We start from the raw sequence: 15,839 nt of genomic DNA on the forward strand, positions 1-15,839 counted from the left end.
GTGGGGCTCAACCCCCACCCTGGTTGCTGGAGCCCCCATCTGGCTTGCAAACAAGTTCCAGTGGCAACTTGTACCCCTCTTGCATCCTTGTCTCAGATTCTGGCAGTGCTCGCTTCACAGCCACTGCTGCCCAAACCTTGCTCACTTTCTAGCCCCAGCTGCAGGAGCACTCCTGGCTTCAATCCCCTGTCCCAGCAGCAACAGCTTAAGTTTCTGTAATGCCCCAGTTTCAGTGTCTCTGGGTCCTGAACAGCATATGGTTTCCAGAGGATAAGCTTGAAAATGCTTAAGTGTCAGAAAGGTGTGGAACCCAGCAGGAGCTCCCTTCCTGGAGTAGTTCTGTCCAATGGTGTCCTGACTCTCTATGTTAAGTTTCAGGTGTTGGGTGTTGGAAGGGTTGAGGGCTTCTCTCTTGACCAGGATTGCTGAATTCTGCCACGGAGATGTGGGTGACTGGAAGTCTCTAACTCAGTCCTTTGTGCATTTGGGAAGTCACTCCCTGCTCCAGGCCAATCCCAATCAGGGAGGCTGCCTCTTTTCTTTCTCCTGCCCTGTTTTTGGTGCCCCCAGTCACTTCTCTGGTGGATTCCAGGATTTTCCCTTGGATAATGTAATTCAAGTGTGACTGTGTATACACTACTCTGGTTCTTCTAAGTGGAGGAGGCAGGCATGAAATGCTTCTAGTTAGTTGTCTTGAGCTACTCTTATTTAAACAATTTTTAAACACAATAGTATCTAGATAAATGTTCATTCATCCTTACTAAAATAAGAGAGCTAGTTTTGCCTTTATTTGATATATAAGTAATTGAGCCACCAATAAGTATAATACTTGTTCTAGATTATTTTTTAGGTAAAAATGTGGCACATAATAGAAAATTCAATGAAATTTGTCTTAACAGTAAATAAAGTTATATCATGTTCATAGACTGGAAGGTTAAATATGAAGTTGTGATTTCTCATTATGTTTCTTTAATGAACTTTATTAGGTATAATTTTTATAGTCAAATTTGGAATTTATTTCGCCTAAAACAGTTCCAATGAGAGAAAAATTTTGACATAACAGTGAAAACAAAATCCTCATACCTTACAATTAAAATTTTTGGATATTTGTATCATAAGCATATCTGGCCTATAAGAAGCATCATTTCTACTAGAGATTTCTCATCAAGAATAAATGAGGTCCTTTTCATGAGGAAAACAAACAAAACTCTTAGTCATAACTTTGATCCGTGTTCAACCTCCTCAACAAAGTTTTGCATGCATTATTTTTATACTAGAGATGTGAATTTTTAAAATTAGCAACACATATTTTTAATATACCTGAAGATATTTCCTTCCTTCCAATAATTATCAATAAAAGGAAAGGCAGGTATATGTACTACTATTATTAGATCTATCAGCCTAATTTTAATTTCTAATTAATATCTTTATTTAAATTGTTCAGTTTAATAAAAATAATTTAATGGGTTAAGACACTGCCTTCAATTAGGTTTTAATTTAGAGCAGAAGACAGATCCTACAAGAAGACAGTCCTACATGAATATTTAATGTTGCATCTGGGCACTTTTCCTGACCTATGCTAGTTTGCCAACCAGTGTTTGTCCAACATACAAAGGTAGGCTGCATATACTCAGAAACCAAATTATTGAGATTTCAACAATATACAAAAGTCATTTCATATGCTCATACTTTCTGTTTATTCTCTTATTTAAGGAAAAATTCACATTGTTAATGGAAAAACAGGTTCTTGTGCCAGCCGGCTAGTAAATCTCATAATTTCATTAAAAACACTGTGGATAACTTTGTACGCTATTAATGGGAATGTACATTAGTACACCCATTATGGAAAGCAGAATGTTGGTCCTCCCAAAATTAAAAATAGAACTACCATATGACCCAGAAATCCCATTTATGAGTATCTATTGAAAGAAAACAAAATTCGTATATTGAAGAGACATCTGTACTCCCATATTTTCCAAAGTACTATCCGCAACAGTCAAGATACGGAATCAACCTAAGTGCCCATCAATGGATGAACAGATAAAGAAAATGTGGTATGTATATGCAAAAGAATATTATTCAGCTTTAAAAAGAAAGAAAATTTTGCCACTTGCAACAACATGGATGAACCCGGAGGAAAATATGCCAAGTGAAATAAGCTAGGCACAGAAAGGCAAATACTTCATGATTCTGCTTATATGAGGAATCTGTATAAGTCAATTTTATAAAAGCAGAGGCTAGAACCCTGGTGATCAGGAGTGGGGGTTGGAGACAATAAAGAGATGTTAGTCAGAGGGTACAAAGTTTCAGGTAGACAAGAGGAATCTGGAAATCTCCTGTACTGCATGGTGACTATAGCTAATAATACTGTATCATATATTTCAATACTGCCAAGACAGTACATTTCCAATGTTCTTATCACAAAACAAAACAAATATTGCTGGATACAAAGCAATCCTTTTGATGAGTATAAGGTGTTACTTTAAAGTGCAAAGGGGTTGATAAGTGTGAGATGTAATGCATATATTAGTTAGCTTATTTCTTCATTATACAAGGCACTCATATTTTAAAACATTAGGTTGCATATCATAAATATACACAATTTTATTTGTCTATTAAAATAGAACAATGAAAATTCAAAGGAAATGTCCACAAAACATCACATTATATGCTGTAAATAAATACAATATTTATCTTTCAATTCCACCTCAATAAGGCTGGAAATATTGTGTTGAAAAATCCACAACTCAGCCTACTGCCTGGCCCTCTTGAGCCTTCAGGTCCCTCCAGCACTGAGACTTGGGATTCAGCGTTGTGTCCCCTGTACTCCCACATCTCTTCTTGGTCCCTGGGGCAGCGCTTACCTGAGGAAGAGGAGGCAGAGGCAGATAGCCAGGATCTTCACAGCTGCTTCCCCAACAGCCACCAGGACCACCTCTACCACAGGTCCTGATTTCGAAAAGTTTTTCCCCAGATGGGAGCAGTGGCCTATAATCCCAGCACTTTGGGAGGCTGAGGTGGGCGGATCACTTGAGGTCAGGAGTTCAAGACCAGCTTGGCCAACATAGCAAAACCCTGTCTGTACTAAAAATACAAAAGAAATTACCTGGGTGTGGTGGCACATGCCTGTCATCCCAGCTGGTAGGGAGACTGAGGCATGAGAATTGCTTGAACCTGGGAGGCAAAGGTTGCAGTGAGCCAAGATCACACCACTGTACTCCAGCCTGGGCAACAGAGCGAGACTCTGTCTCAAAAAATTAAAAAAAAAAAAAGTTTTGCCCCACACTGGGTGGGTGAATACACACACTTTTACCCCTCCCTGTTGGGCATGTAACCTTGTTCACCTTCATGGAGAGCCACTTAGCCATATTTTTCAAAATTAGAAAGAACATATGATCCAACTGTTTTGCATTTAAGAACTGATTTCACGGGCATAGATGTACACTTGTGGCAGCAGATACAAGATTATTTATTGCAGTGTTACTGTTGGCAGGATAAAATTAGTGCCATGATATTCCATGAGGCACAAAATCAGAGTCCACATTTTTGATGCCATAAAAGTGGAGTCCATCCACACAGTGGAATCACACACAGTACTGGAGGAGAGTAATATCACTCTGACGTCACTACTGATGTTAAACCATCACTGAGCTCCTTCGGGCGAGCAAATCAAGGTGCGGTGCAGACAGGACAGACACTGGTGGATTCTGGGGAAGGGCATGGGTGACTGAGGGCAGATTCTACTGTGCATTCTGAATTTTCACCCATGTGACTGTATCGTCTGTCCAGAAGAACTTGGATCAGGACTATTGGGGAGAATAAGAAGATGAGGGAGGAGGAGTATTCAGGAGGTGGGGACTCAAAGCCTGGATCTGCTATGTGAATGGCACCCTGTCCTTGTTACGGGGCCCATGGGAGTTGTATGTGGAAGAGGCCAAGGGTAGTGAGGGGAGGGTGGGGACAGGTGCTCAGGTGGCTTCGGAGACTAAGGATGGGGAAGACCCTGTTTCACTTACAAGGGGGTCTCAGTTTACCAAGGTGAGTCCAGGAAGAAACAGTAGCCCAGCCCTGCCCAGAGCTGCAGGCCCTATTCCCTCAGCCCCAGGGAGGGGGCTCTGTCCTATCTGTGCCATCTCCTAGAGAGACACCGATCCTTGGGTTCCTTAGAGCATCTGGAACAGGAAGAGAGAATTTCCTTTTCGTTGGGGTTGAGATGAGGTAAAAGTAGGCACTCCTTCCCTACCCCAGAAGCCACAGGAATGTCAAAAGGCAGAGCTTCTGTCCTTCTAGTTCCCCTGCTCAGCCAGGCCTCCAGGACATAGTCACAAAATGTCCCCTGCCCTGATCCTCCTCTGCCCCCTACACCCTCAGGAACCCAGGCATCTTGGCCCCAGCACTCACAGGAGACACTGAGCTGGATGGTTCTCTCTGTGGTCACACCAGCTCCGGGGAACTTCACCAGCCAGGTGAGCTTGGTGCCGTGGTCCTGGGGCTGTGGGGTGATCATGAGCACCGAGGAGCCGAAGGTCCTGGAGCCCAGATGCAACAGGGAGACCCCCATTCGGAAGAATGTGGAGGGGGGTCCTCCCATTCACAGGCTCAGAACACGTAGCAGGTAAGGTTCCTGGTGTGACTGGTACCCGAGGATCTCCGGGATGAAAATGTTGGGCTTGTGTGTCAGGGCTGAAGAGGAGAGAGAGGAGCTTGGGGACCATCTGAATGTTGTCAGCCCACCCCAGTGTCCTTTCACGGCTGTCCTCATGCCACTACCTGTAGAAGGAGCAGAACCTTCATTGCATTATTTCTGATGTCTGGGCTCTTAACATACTTGTCATATTCCAAGAGAGCATCTTACAAGATATGAATGTTTCCTGAAGGGTTTCTCCTTTCTGAAGAGTCCCCATGGGCTGGGCGCCATGTCTTACGCCTGCAATCTCAGCACTTTGGGAGGCCGAGGCGGGCAGATCATAAGGTCAAGAGATCGAGACTATCCTGACCAACATGGTGAAACCCCGTCTGTACTAAAAATACAAAAATTAGCTGGGCATGGTGGCAGGCACCTGTAATTCCAGCTACTCAGGAGGCTGAGGCAGGAGAATCTCTTGAACCCGGGAGACTGAGGTTGCAGTGATCCGAGATTGTGCCACTACACTCCAGCCTGGTGACAAAGCGAGAATCCATCTCAAAAACAAAGGAAGGAAAAAAAAAAATAGTCCCCGTGTGCGCCTCTGATGCTCAGGGAGAAGTTGTTGGTCTCGAGGTCCCTGGGCAGTAGGAATTGGCCCTGGGTCCTGCCATGAAGCGTTTGTCCTGGTCACTGGAGGATTGTGGTCTACATCCACCCCTTTCTGGAACCAGCATAGGTGAAGGGTTCCATAGCAAGTCCAGGGGTAGGGAAATTTGCACAGCCTGAGAACACACAGGCCCTCCTGCACCATCACAGGTTCCTGGAGCTGCAGCTGGAATCCCAGAACCTAAGCCAGGGGCTCAGGAGAGAGGAAGAGACTAAGCCGTGGGCTCTGGAGCCTCCTAAGTGGGGACTGCTGTCTCTGCAGCCTATGCAGGGTCAGCAGCAGTGGCATCTCTGCCTCATACCCAGGGGCAGACCTCTGAAAGGGAAGGGAAAGCTACAGATGTGGGAAAGCAGAGGAAGTTTGTGGTGAGAACAACAGGTGACCAGCCCAGAAAAGGGAACTTCAGACACACAGAGTCCCTTGTAAGTAACTCTTTAAGAAAACTGAGTTCCATTTTTGCATGTTGCTCAGACAAGGCAAGAGGCTTGTCCTAAGTAAGGCAGCAATGAAGGACCAGGGTCCCCAAGTCCTGCCTCCTGGACTTGTGCACAAGTGACTGGAGAAACAGGTGCCACCTGGCCAGTTCCCCGTGAATCACAGGCGTGGGACCCCCATGGAGGTCAGTCTCCTAGGGATGAGTGCCAGAGGCGTGAAAGGGTCCAGGTGAGGTAAGAGCAGCAACGCTTCATTCATTCCACATGTGCATTCATTCTCAAACAGAAGTAAAAGAGACAGAGTTGCATCATTCCTGACCCTCAACTAGCTCAAGTAGTCCTGGAAGACAGACGCAATCATGGGCTTGAGTTTTCTCCAAGGACAATAGGGAGTCATGGAAGGTTCTCGTGCAGGAAAGTGTCAGCGTAATATATACATGTCAGAGAGATCCCTCCAATGCCAGACTGGAGGCTAAGGGCCCAGAGAGAAAGCCGTTGTGATTGTTCGGTAAGGAAGAACCATGCTTTCAAGGAGAGAGTCATGTAGTAAATTCTTAGAATTGCATGTGACCTCAGTGTCCTTTTTAAATACCAGAAGCAGGGCTCAGTCACCCTTAACAATTTCCAGTTCTAAACCACATTCAAACGGCTCAAGACAGTGGCCAGAGATAAGAACTTAGATGGGCACAGTGACTCATGCCTTCAACCAATCCCAGCACTTTGGGAGGCTGAGTGGGGTGGATCTCTTGAGCGGAGTTCAAGACACCCTGGGCAATATAGAGGGAACTCATCTCTACAAAAAAACAATAGATAAACAAAAGAAGCAGCTTCATCTCTCCTGCAAAAGCAGATTGGCCTTCCTGCTTTTTCTGGTGCTACCTTTAAGGGAACCATTCAGATATTTGCCCATTAATTTAAAGTAACCACACCTGATGCCCTGAGAGGTACTGCCCGATGCCATGTGCTTTTCTTTCTCTCTCTGCCTGACTCTTCATTCCTGCCTCGGGTGACCCAGGGATGGACTGGGTCCCCCCACTCATTACTGCCCCCCCCCACTCATTACACTCTCATCGCCTGGAGTTTATAAGTAAAAATCCTTAAACATATTTCCCAGCTTGGTGGTGCATTGAACTTGCACCCTCCAGCTGAAGAACTGGGGCTACCCTAGGCTGGGTTTTCCCCCAGGACACCTGGGAGGTTACAAGGGTGGACTTCCAGTGCCAGGGCAATGGTCAGGCAGACATAAAGTGAACATGGGTCAGAAAAGAACCACAAGGGCATCTGTAGCTTACACAAGTTGCCCATGTGAGGCACCCATGGTCATGGGCCAGACAACCAGGCATTAGATCATCTTCCACGTAAGAGAAAGATCCTGTGAAAGGTAAGCTGTAGACACCACATCCAGCTCTCCTTCATTTCCTGTTAGGGCAGGGTCATCAGCCACTCTGGCACTGGAGCCCCAGTTTAGCTGAGGACTCTCAAAACAAGTCACCTTGGTAACTGAAGAAAGAAGCAATTTGAGACATTTTCAGAAAGTGGACTTTGCAGAGTTGGCAGTGGTGCACGACAGAGCAGGAGCACAGCCATCTCAGACAAACACCGCCACTTTAAGTTCCGGCTCCCTTTCTAGCCTCATGCATTTCAAGGAAATCCCTTCTCTTCTAACAGCAAGCAGCCAGAAAGAGCAGAAAGTAAAACACAGATAAGACAGCTCAGGCACAGAGGGATGTCAGGGGGCAAAGTCTCTTGGGTAACCACCAAACTTCACACTCATACAAGGGCCCCAGTAAAACAGTAGGCCTTAACAAACACATTCCTTTCCCTTTAGGTACACTAAGATAGGGAAGCTAAAAGCAGATTCAGGGGGTATGCCTGCAGCTTCAGGAAGATGTGTGGGAACAGACACACAACTCTCCCTCCCAGAAAAGCAAGACAGAGAGACAGAAACATTCTGAGCCTGTGATAAGCTCTCCCACCCTGAACCCTTAAAAGCTCTTAGTCTGTAAAAGAGAGTGCCTCTGACCTAACTCAGCCAGAAGGCCCTCTCAGGTTTCATCTCCAAAATAAGCCTGTCTTTAACTGTTAAGTCACTTTTTGTGTTTCTTTCCTTTTTCTTTAATTTTTATAGTGCCTGAGGGAGGGGAGCATCTGCAGTGGCTCCCAGAGCCCAGACTCAAGCAGCAGGGGCCTAGGGGTGTCATGGCAGAGAGCTGGTGCGATGAGCAGTCAGGGCTTGGGGGCAGGTCTGGTCTGGAGAGGGAGGAGTAGGGAGCTTCACAAATCCTATGGGAGTTGGACTCAGGGGAGGTGGACGTGTTCACCAAGGGGGAAACGGAAGGCCCTGGGGGGAGGGGTGGGGAACCCACAGTCTTAAGCTTAACTGTGGGTTGGGGAATGACTGAGATGGCCTGGCCAGGGAGGTAGGAGGAGAAGGAGCTGTGCATTGGTGACATCAGTGGTGAGAATTTTATCAGGGATGGGTGGGAGGGGCAGACTGCAGGGGGCAGCGGGGTGAGGGGGGATGGGACTCATTGGGATGTCTTCAGCCCTCTCCCATCAGAGCTCTGGGCCTCCACTTCTGTCCTGAGCAAGCAGGAAGCCCACCTTCATCACCACCCCAGAGGAGGGGTTTTTTCCTACCTGTACTATTTCTTCCGGTAGGGCCAATAGCCAGGTTCTGTGGAGCATCTGGCATCTGGAATGGAGAAAGGCACCATTTTCTACTACCATGGGGAGGAATATGGCTGCTCTACCTCTTTGGCTGAATCCACGGAAAGCTGCTGAGGTGAGGACTGGGTGATTTCTTCTCCCTTCTCCAGCAGAGCTCCTGACCAGGTGTCGAATCTCTCAGGTCCTGAACCCTCCCTGTCCATCCTGGCAGCCCTCAGCCACCCAGGTGTCCTGGCCCACATCCAAGGGGGATGCTGAGCCTGGTGGTGCGAGGAGCTCAGCTGGGCTGTGAGAGAGAGCTGGGCTGCAAGGTGGCAAGGTCACCGATTAAAGCAATGATAGACCAAACTGAAAGGATAAATCAAGCATTTAATCACAGATGGCAGTGATAGAGGCAAGAGTCTAAACCAGAGAATGCACCAACTCTTCTTGTTTCATTTCCTGCCTCCTCTCTGAACTGGGTCCCCCCACTCATTACTGCCCCCCCCATTACACTCTCATCGCCTGGAGTTTATAAGTAAAAATCCTTAAACATATTTCCCAGCTTGGTCAGGTGGCTCATGGATCAACACAGACATAGGGGTCAGGGTCCTCTCACTGAGGAGGGAGCCCTGAACAAAAGGCTCAGACAGTTCCACAGACCCTGGGAGGGGTGGGGGCATGAGAAGGGCTAGGAGTGGAAAATAACTGAGTACTGAGTCAGAGTGGGGAAACATGTCTTCAAGGTTCCTCCTGCCCCCAGCAAGGTGGTCTCAGCAGAGACATCTGTGGAAGACCTCTGTCCAAGGCCTCAGACAAAGAGGCCTAGAAATAAATGTAACTGGGATAGAAATGCAAATATGCACGGTGGATGACTGGCCAGAGAGGTGCAGTCCTTGACCACAACCCAGTGTGAAGAGGGTGGAGTCCCCCAGTGAGGCCTTCCAGGAAAAGGCTTTGTAACTGCCTGTAGTCAAACCTGAAAAGCCACAGCTATGTTTTTAACCAGGTGCTGGACTCCTCAGATAGTTCTATCCATGGATCGACCGCTTCCTAGGAAGGTCACCTGGCATGGGGGCCTGATGCCATGTTCTTGGACCCTAGGATATAGAGGTATGCTGAGGACTTGGGGGGGCTTCAGAACCCCAGGAAGAGAGGTGCATCCTCCTTCACAAGCCCCTAGCATGGTGCTGTTTAGACTCCAAGATGGCTAGACTTAAGCTTAAAGGGATATAAATTATGGGTATCTGATACAAGATAGAGAGAAGAAGAAAACTCAGAGAGGAGACCCCAGAGTGTCAACCTAGGGGTGGCCTCCCCTGCCCTCAGCCCTGGGATCCTGCACCTCTCCCTTACCCTCCAGATAAGAAACAGGTATGTTCCTGCCTCTGGGGCTCTCCCCTGAGGACCCTTCTCTGCTGGTCACAGTCAGAGGCAGTGTCATTCATTGGGAGCTATATTTCATGTGATATCTCTGACCTAGAGATGTTTTCCTACTTTCCTGCATCTTGAACATCTGATGCTTAGAGAGCAACCGTGGGCCTTTGGGTCTCTAAGGAGGTTGGCTTTGCCCCAGGTCTTCTGTCTTCTGTTCCAGGTTTTTCTTTTCTTTTCTTTCTTTCTTTCTTTTTTCTTTTACTTTTTTTTTTTTTTTGAGATGGAGTCTTGCTCTGTTGCCCAGGCTGGAGTGGAGTGGCACAATCTCAGCTCACTGCAACATCTGCCTCCCAGGTTCAAGCTATTCTCCTGCCTCGGCCTCCTGAGTAGCTAGGATTATAGGCACCTGCCACCACACCTGCCTACTTTTGGCATTTTTAGTAGAGATGGAGTTTCACCATGTTGGCGAGGCTGGTCTCGAACTGGGGACCTCAGGTGATCCACCCACCTCAGCCTCCCAAAGTTCTAGGATTACAGGCATGAGCCACTGTGCCTGGCCTTCTTCCAGGTTTTGACAGGGCTTGTTTGTGGCCACAGGGGGATTATGGTGTCTGTGGGCCCCCTCTGAGATCCAAAGGTGGGTGTGAACTGGGTTAAAGTCAGTCCAGAAAACCCACAGATTGCACTGGAGAATGAGGCTGGGCACAGGATGCAAAGGTTCCCCCTTCACCATCACTGACTGAAAGGTGAGAGCGCAGCTGGGTGATTCTCATGGAACTGCTGCCAGGAAGCAAGCTGTGGCTGCAGCCTGACTGAGCAACCTCTTCCTCAGGCCTCTGCTGCCCCCACAGTGGGGGCAATGGCAGCAGCAGAAAAGGATGTTCTACATTCCGCTGACACCATCTGATTTTTTTGGGAGCCGAAAAGGCCAAAGGGATCGTGACCAACTCAGCATTCCACTGGATCAAACAGCAAACTGTTTATCATGAATGAAGGATGTGAGCAAACTCACGACTGTGCCTGCCACCAGAAGGTTTGCTGAGGACCATCACTCCCTGGCCCCGGCTCCTTGAGGTTATCTTCTGGGACATCTAGAGCCTACTGTTCAAGGAGTACAGTCTTGCAAGCCTACTCTGGACCAAGCAGCTGACCTCTTCTTCCTCAACCCCCTCACCCCACCTTCTCGCTATCTCTTTTGCCTAATAAAGATGGAGGGCTGTGTGAAACTCAGGGCCCTTGTCCACTAGAGGCAAGGTGCCCCCGACCCCTTCTTCCAAACATATTCTTTTGTTCTCTTGTCTTTATTCCCGCTTTCGTCCCCCTTTGTTCAGTCCACCAAGGTCCGTGCAAGTTACAAGTGGCACCGCGAACAGCGACAGGATCGGGCCCTCCACAAGTGGCGCCCCAAACAGTGAGAGAACCGGACTCTCCACACTGATTAGCCTCTCCTACGTGGAAGTGGGCACAACCATAGAGTGATAGATTCTCTTCCTGGACTGAACGCCATAGTTCCTCTCCCAAATTTCTGCCTTCAGCAGGAACACTACCTTTGCCCTCAGAACACTGCAGGGGAAATGAAAGTTGAGCTCTCCTCTCCCCTGACCACAGCAGGGTGGGACCTTCCTTCCGCCTCTTCCTCACCACCTGAAGACCAACCCCCACTTCCCTCAAGAGAGATGTGAAGTTTGTGGGTCTATTTTCCCCAGGTGCTTTTCTTGGAGCCCCTTGCATAGGGTCGTAGGAGGGCGAGACTGAGACTCTCCTAAAATGGAACCCTCTCTGTCCTCAGTTCCAGCCCTGGCTCCAGCTCCAGCTCCAGACTTAGGTGAGCTCTTTGGGTTCAGGGTGAGGCAGACAGAACTCGCCCTGGGTCTCTGTTCCTCCTCCCACTTCCTGTGGGCCCTGCCTCCACATGTACGTACACAGTCTCTTCCCTTTGACTTTTCCACAGTTTTCCAGCCTCTACAACTCCTCCCCTCTGTGGGGTGACCACCAAATTGGCCTCTCCTGGCCTCTCTCTCTCGAAGTGAATAGCCTGCTAGGTCTCCCATGGAGAGCTCCCCATCTCTAAGCTCACAGGACTCTTTTTTCAATCTAAGATCCCTTGTGTGCCTAAACACTTTGAATGTCTTCCCTTCCATCACTTCCAAAGACCATGCTTCCATCAGCCTCCTGATATTCTGTTCTTCCATTTAGCCTACAGATCCTGAAGTATATATACATAATATATATTTTATATATGATATGTGACATATAATATATGTATATATTATATATGATATGTGACATATATAATATATGTATATATTATATATGATGTATGACATATATTATATATAATATATGATGTATGACATATATTATATATGTATATGTGTGTGTGTATATATATGTAAAATCTTTCAGGATTGGGCACAGTGCTAAAGACTGTAAAGGACCATGAGTCTTGTTCTTTGTCCTTCAGAGCTCCATTTGGGTACCAGTACCAGTCGAAGACGGAGGTGAGAGGAGTAGGGAAGGAGAGGGGGAGGGGAAGAGAAACAGATTGAGACAGAGAGAGAAGGAGGGAGAGAGAAAAAGAGAGAAGAGGAAGAGAGGGAGAGGGGAAGAGAGAGAGAGAGAGAGAGAAAGTTTTCCTTCAACAGGAACACTCCCTTTGCCCTCAGACAAGGCAAAGGGGGAAAGAAAGGGAATAGAAACAGGTTGAGACATAAAGAGAGGGAGAGGCAGGAAAGAGGGAGAGGGGGAGAGAGAGACAGAAGAAGGGAAAGGGGAAGAAGGTGAAAAGAGACATATACTGAGATAGAGAGGAAGAAGCAGGGAAGAGGGAGAGAAAGGGGCAGGAGAGAGAGAGAGAAAGAAGGATAAGGAGGAGGAAGAGGAGGAGGAGGAAGAAAAGGAGGAGAAGGAAGGAGGGGAGGCGATGGGAGTTTATCACAATTAGACAGGGATTCCTGAAGGCCCTGGGGGTGGAGTCTGTCCTGAGAGGCAAGAAACCAAGGATACGCGCAGAGTCCCTTTCTGAGTGATCTAAAGCCCCATCTCCTGGGCATGACCGAGAGCCCGAGAAGGGCAGACCCAGACAGGGAGGTTTTCCTATCCTGCCGCGTCTTCTCCCAAGTCTCCCATCAGGGCCTGCCTAAAGAGGCAGGCGGCTTTCGCTGCACATCCAGACACATTTTGGTCCTGGCGAGCCCCAGGCATCGGAGGTGGCGCTGTCCCTGGTGCTGAAGCAGGGCTGTGTCCCTGGTTTAGGAATGACTGGGCTGTGCAGAGGAGTCTGACTAGATAGGATCCCGATCTGGGATCTCTACTAAAAATACAGAAATTATCCAGGTGTAGTCACGGGTGCCTGTAATTCCAGCTGCTCGGGAGGCTGAGGCAGGAGAATCACTTGAACCTGGGAGGCGGAGGTTGCAGTGAGCCGAGATAGTGCCATTGCACTCCAGCCTGGGTGTCACAGTGAGACTCCATCTCAAAAAAAAAAATAAATAAATAAAATTTAAAAAATTTTAAAAAAGGGTGCAGCACAGTGTATCAAGGATGTTTTGTGTGTAAAAAAGCATGCTCACATGAAATTTTTATACTTACTTCTAGATGAAGATACACATGCATAAGGCATCTCTGGATGAATGCATCCAAAACAGTTTACAATGGAGGCCTCAGAGGAAGCAGACTAGGAATCTGGAGGGCAGAGGTGAGACAGGTGCATTCTATACATGCCCACTTATGTCTTTTCTTTGTGAGATCATGTGAATATATTGCCTGGGAAAAAATTCTTAAATTAAAATTGTTGAAAAGTAGAGAGGAGAGGCTGAATGAAGAGGCAGGAAGGCAACATCTGATTCTCAGATTTGGTTCTATTAGTGTTGGTGAAAGAGCTGAGAAGTTCCAGAAAGCTGCCAGGCCCGACACAGTGGCTCATGCTTGTAATCCCATCACTTTGGGAGGCTGAGGCCAGCAGATCGCTTTGAGCTCAGGAGTTTGAGACCAACCTGGGCAACATGGTGATTCCTCGTCTCTACAAAAAAATGCAAAAGTTAGCCAGGTGTTGGTGGCTTGCACCAGTAGTGCCAGCTACTTGGGAGGCTTAGGCAGGAGAATTGCTTGAACCCAGGAGGCGAAGGTTGCAGCGAGCCAAGTTTGCACCACTGCACTCCAGCCTGGTGACGGAGCAGGACTCCATCTAAAAAAAAAAAAAAAAAAAAAAAAAAGATTTGACGATAAGAAAGTCCTCATCATTGTGGTGAGATGAGGGAGTGTTCCCTGGGGCTGAAACAGGGGACAGAGGATTTAGATTTAGGAAGTCTTCTGGCACCTGGCTGGAATTCCTGATCTCAGCCCTCCTGTCGAGCAAGCTCTGAGACTTAGACTCTATTCTGAGGTGTTGGAGGTGCCCTCCCACCCTAATCACAGTCTTAGAAAGGACAGTTTGTCTCCTACCTGTGTTATTTCCATGGAAGACACATGGTGAGGTTCTGTGGAGCATCTGAATTCAAAAGATGACACATCCCTCTTCAGTTTTGAGGTTAGGGGAGCGTCCTTTTGGTCCCTTCCCCTGCCCAGAATCCAGGACCCCACTCCAAGTATCCCATACCCTGACTCTCTTCCCACGGCCACTGCCCAAAATAACTCAGACTCACAGGAGACTTTGAGTTGGATGGTCATCTCTGCAGTCACATTAAACCTTGGGAAAGTCACTTGGCAGGTGATATTGGGGCCGTGGCTCCAGGGATGTGGGATGATGGTGATCTCTGAGAAGTGAGGTGTCCCAGGGCCCAAGGAAATGACGGTTCCCCGTGTCCAGGAAAAGGTGAGAGGCTTCCTGCTTTTACAGGCTGCTGACACGTAGCAGGTCAGGTTCACAGGATGGCCAGATTCCAGAGTTGCTGGGACTTGGATGTTAGGTGTCTGGGTGAGGGCTGGGAGGGAGAGAGGCAGAGACCTGGACACAGAGAGGGGACTTCAAGGGTGCGACTTCAGAAGCGGCCTCTGTCCTGGCTCCAGGGATAGCTCTGAGCCTTAGGCTCCTGGACACAGGCACCCCTACCTGTCACGTTCAAAGACAGTGTCTTTTGCTTGAAGCTGAATTTCACGACAGGACCCCTCTCCAACCAAAAGAAGTACACTCTGCCATCTTTCCTCCTGGTGTCTCTGATGCTCAGGGAACAGTTGTTGGTCTGGGGGTCCCCGAGGAAATGGAAATGGTCCTGGCTTATCTCTTGCAGCTTCTGGCCGGGTTTGTTTGTGGCCACGGGAGGATCCCAGCGTTCATTGTCCCCTTTCTGGAACCAGAAGATGTAGAGTGGGTCTGAGTGACTCCATCTGTCACTGGGGTAGGAGAAGGAGCAGGGCACCAGGACACACAGGCCCTCCTACACTGTCACCAGCTCTGGAATCTGCAGCTCATACCCCATGTGGTCCTCCAGGGAACCTGTGGAGAGCCCAGCATTTAGGCTTGTAACATAGACTCCAGCCAACCCTCCCGACTCTGCCCAGCCTCCTCACCTCCCCACAGCAGTGACAGCAGTAGCAGCAGGGATGGCATCTCTGAGACTGGAGCGGCTGTTTAGAGCCCCCTTCAGACCACCTGAGGAACCCTTCCCAGCACACACCTGGTATCTATTTTGAGTTTTCGCCTCAAACCCTTCCCTCCAACAGAAACACCCAAACCACATTTGGGGAAGTGAAGGCTGAGGCCTATTCACCGCAGGGCCAAGCACACCCTAGTAGGGAACTTTCTTCCTTTTGCTTCCCCATTCAGACCTCAGATTATGTCCCCTGAAGCCAATTCTTCACCTTCCCTCAGGAGAGCTGTGGATTTGGGGACATTCTCCCACCGTGCAGGGAAGGAGATGCTGGAAGCAGGGTTCCACCTGGGACTGATTCCTCCTATTCCATGCTCATCCTCAGATCTGGGCATGCTGGGAGCCTTGGGAAGCCCTGGCTGAGCTCTCGAAGTTCTCTGAGCAGGAAAACCCATGGTGCTAGGGTTGAAGTTTGGGGCCCATGAATGGAGTCCCTGACTTAGGTGGGATATTTGCTGCTTTCTGATGCTTGTTTGGGTTCAGGGAGGAGCCTGGGC

The 15,839-nt window shown here is 48.3% G+C and overlaps 2 long non-coding RNA genes across 2 annotated transcripts; one reads left to right on the top strand and one right to left on the bottom strand.

The window, feature by feature from the left end:
- Nucleotides 1-3,448: 3,448 nt before the first annotated feature.
- On the bottom strand, nucleotides 3,449-8,885 carry LOC144336941 (uncharacterized). Its single transcript, XR_013409375.1, has 2 exons — nucleotides 8,369-8,885; nucleotides 3,449-4,770 (listed from the first exon to the last, which is right to left on the bottom strand). It is a non-coding gene; the product is annotated as an uncharacterized LOC144336941 (long non-coding RNA).
- A 27-nt stretch (nucleotides 8,886-8,912) lies between these two features.
- LOC144336942 (uncharacterized) lies at nucleotides 8,913-11,036 on the top strand. Its single transcript, XR_013409376.1, has 2 exons — nucleotides 8,913-9,490; nucleotides 10,587-11,036. It is a non-coding gene; the product is annotated as an uncharacterized LOC144336942 (long non-coding RNA).
- The last annotated feature ends 4,803 nt before the right edge of the window (nucleotides 11,037-15,839 follow it).

Source organism: Macaca mulatta, chromosome 19, assembly GCF_049350105.2.
Source record: "Macaca mulatta isolate MMU2019108-1 chromosome 19, T2T-MMU8v2.0, whole genome shotgun sequence".
Taxonomy (NCBI): Eukaryota; Metazoa; Chordata; class Mammalia; order Primates; family Cercopithecidae; genus Macaca; species Macaca mulatta.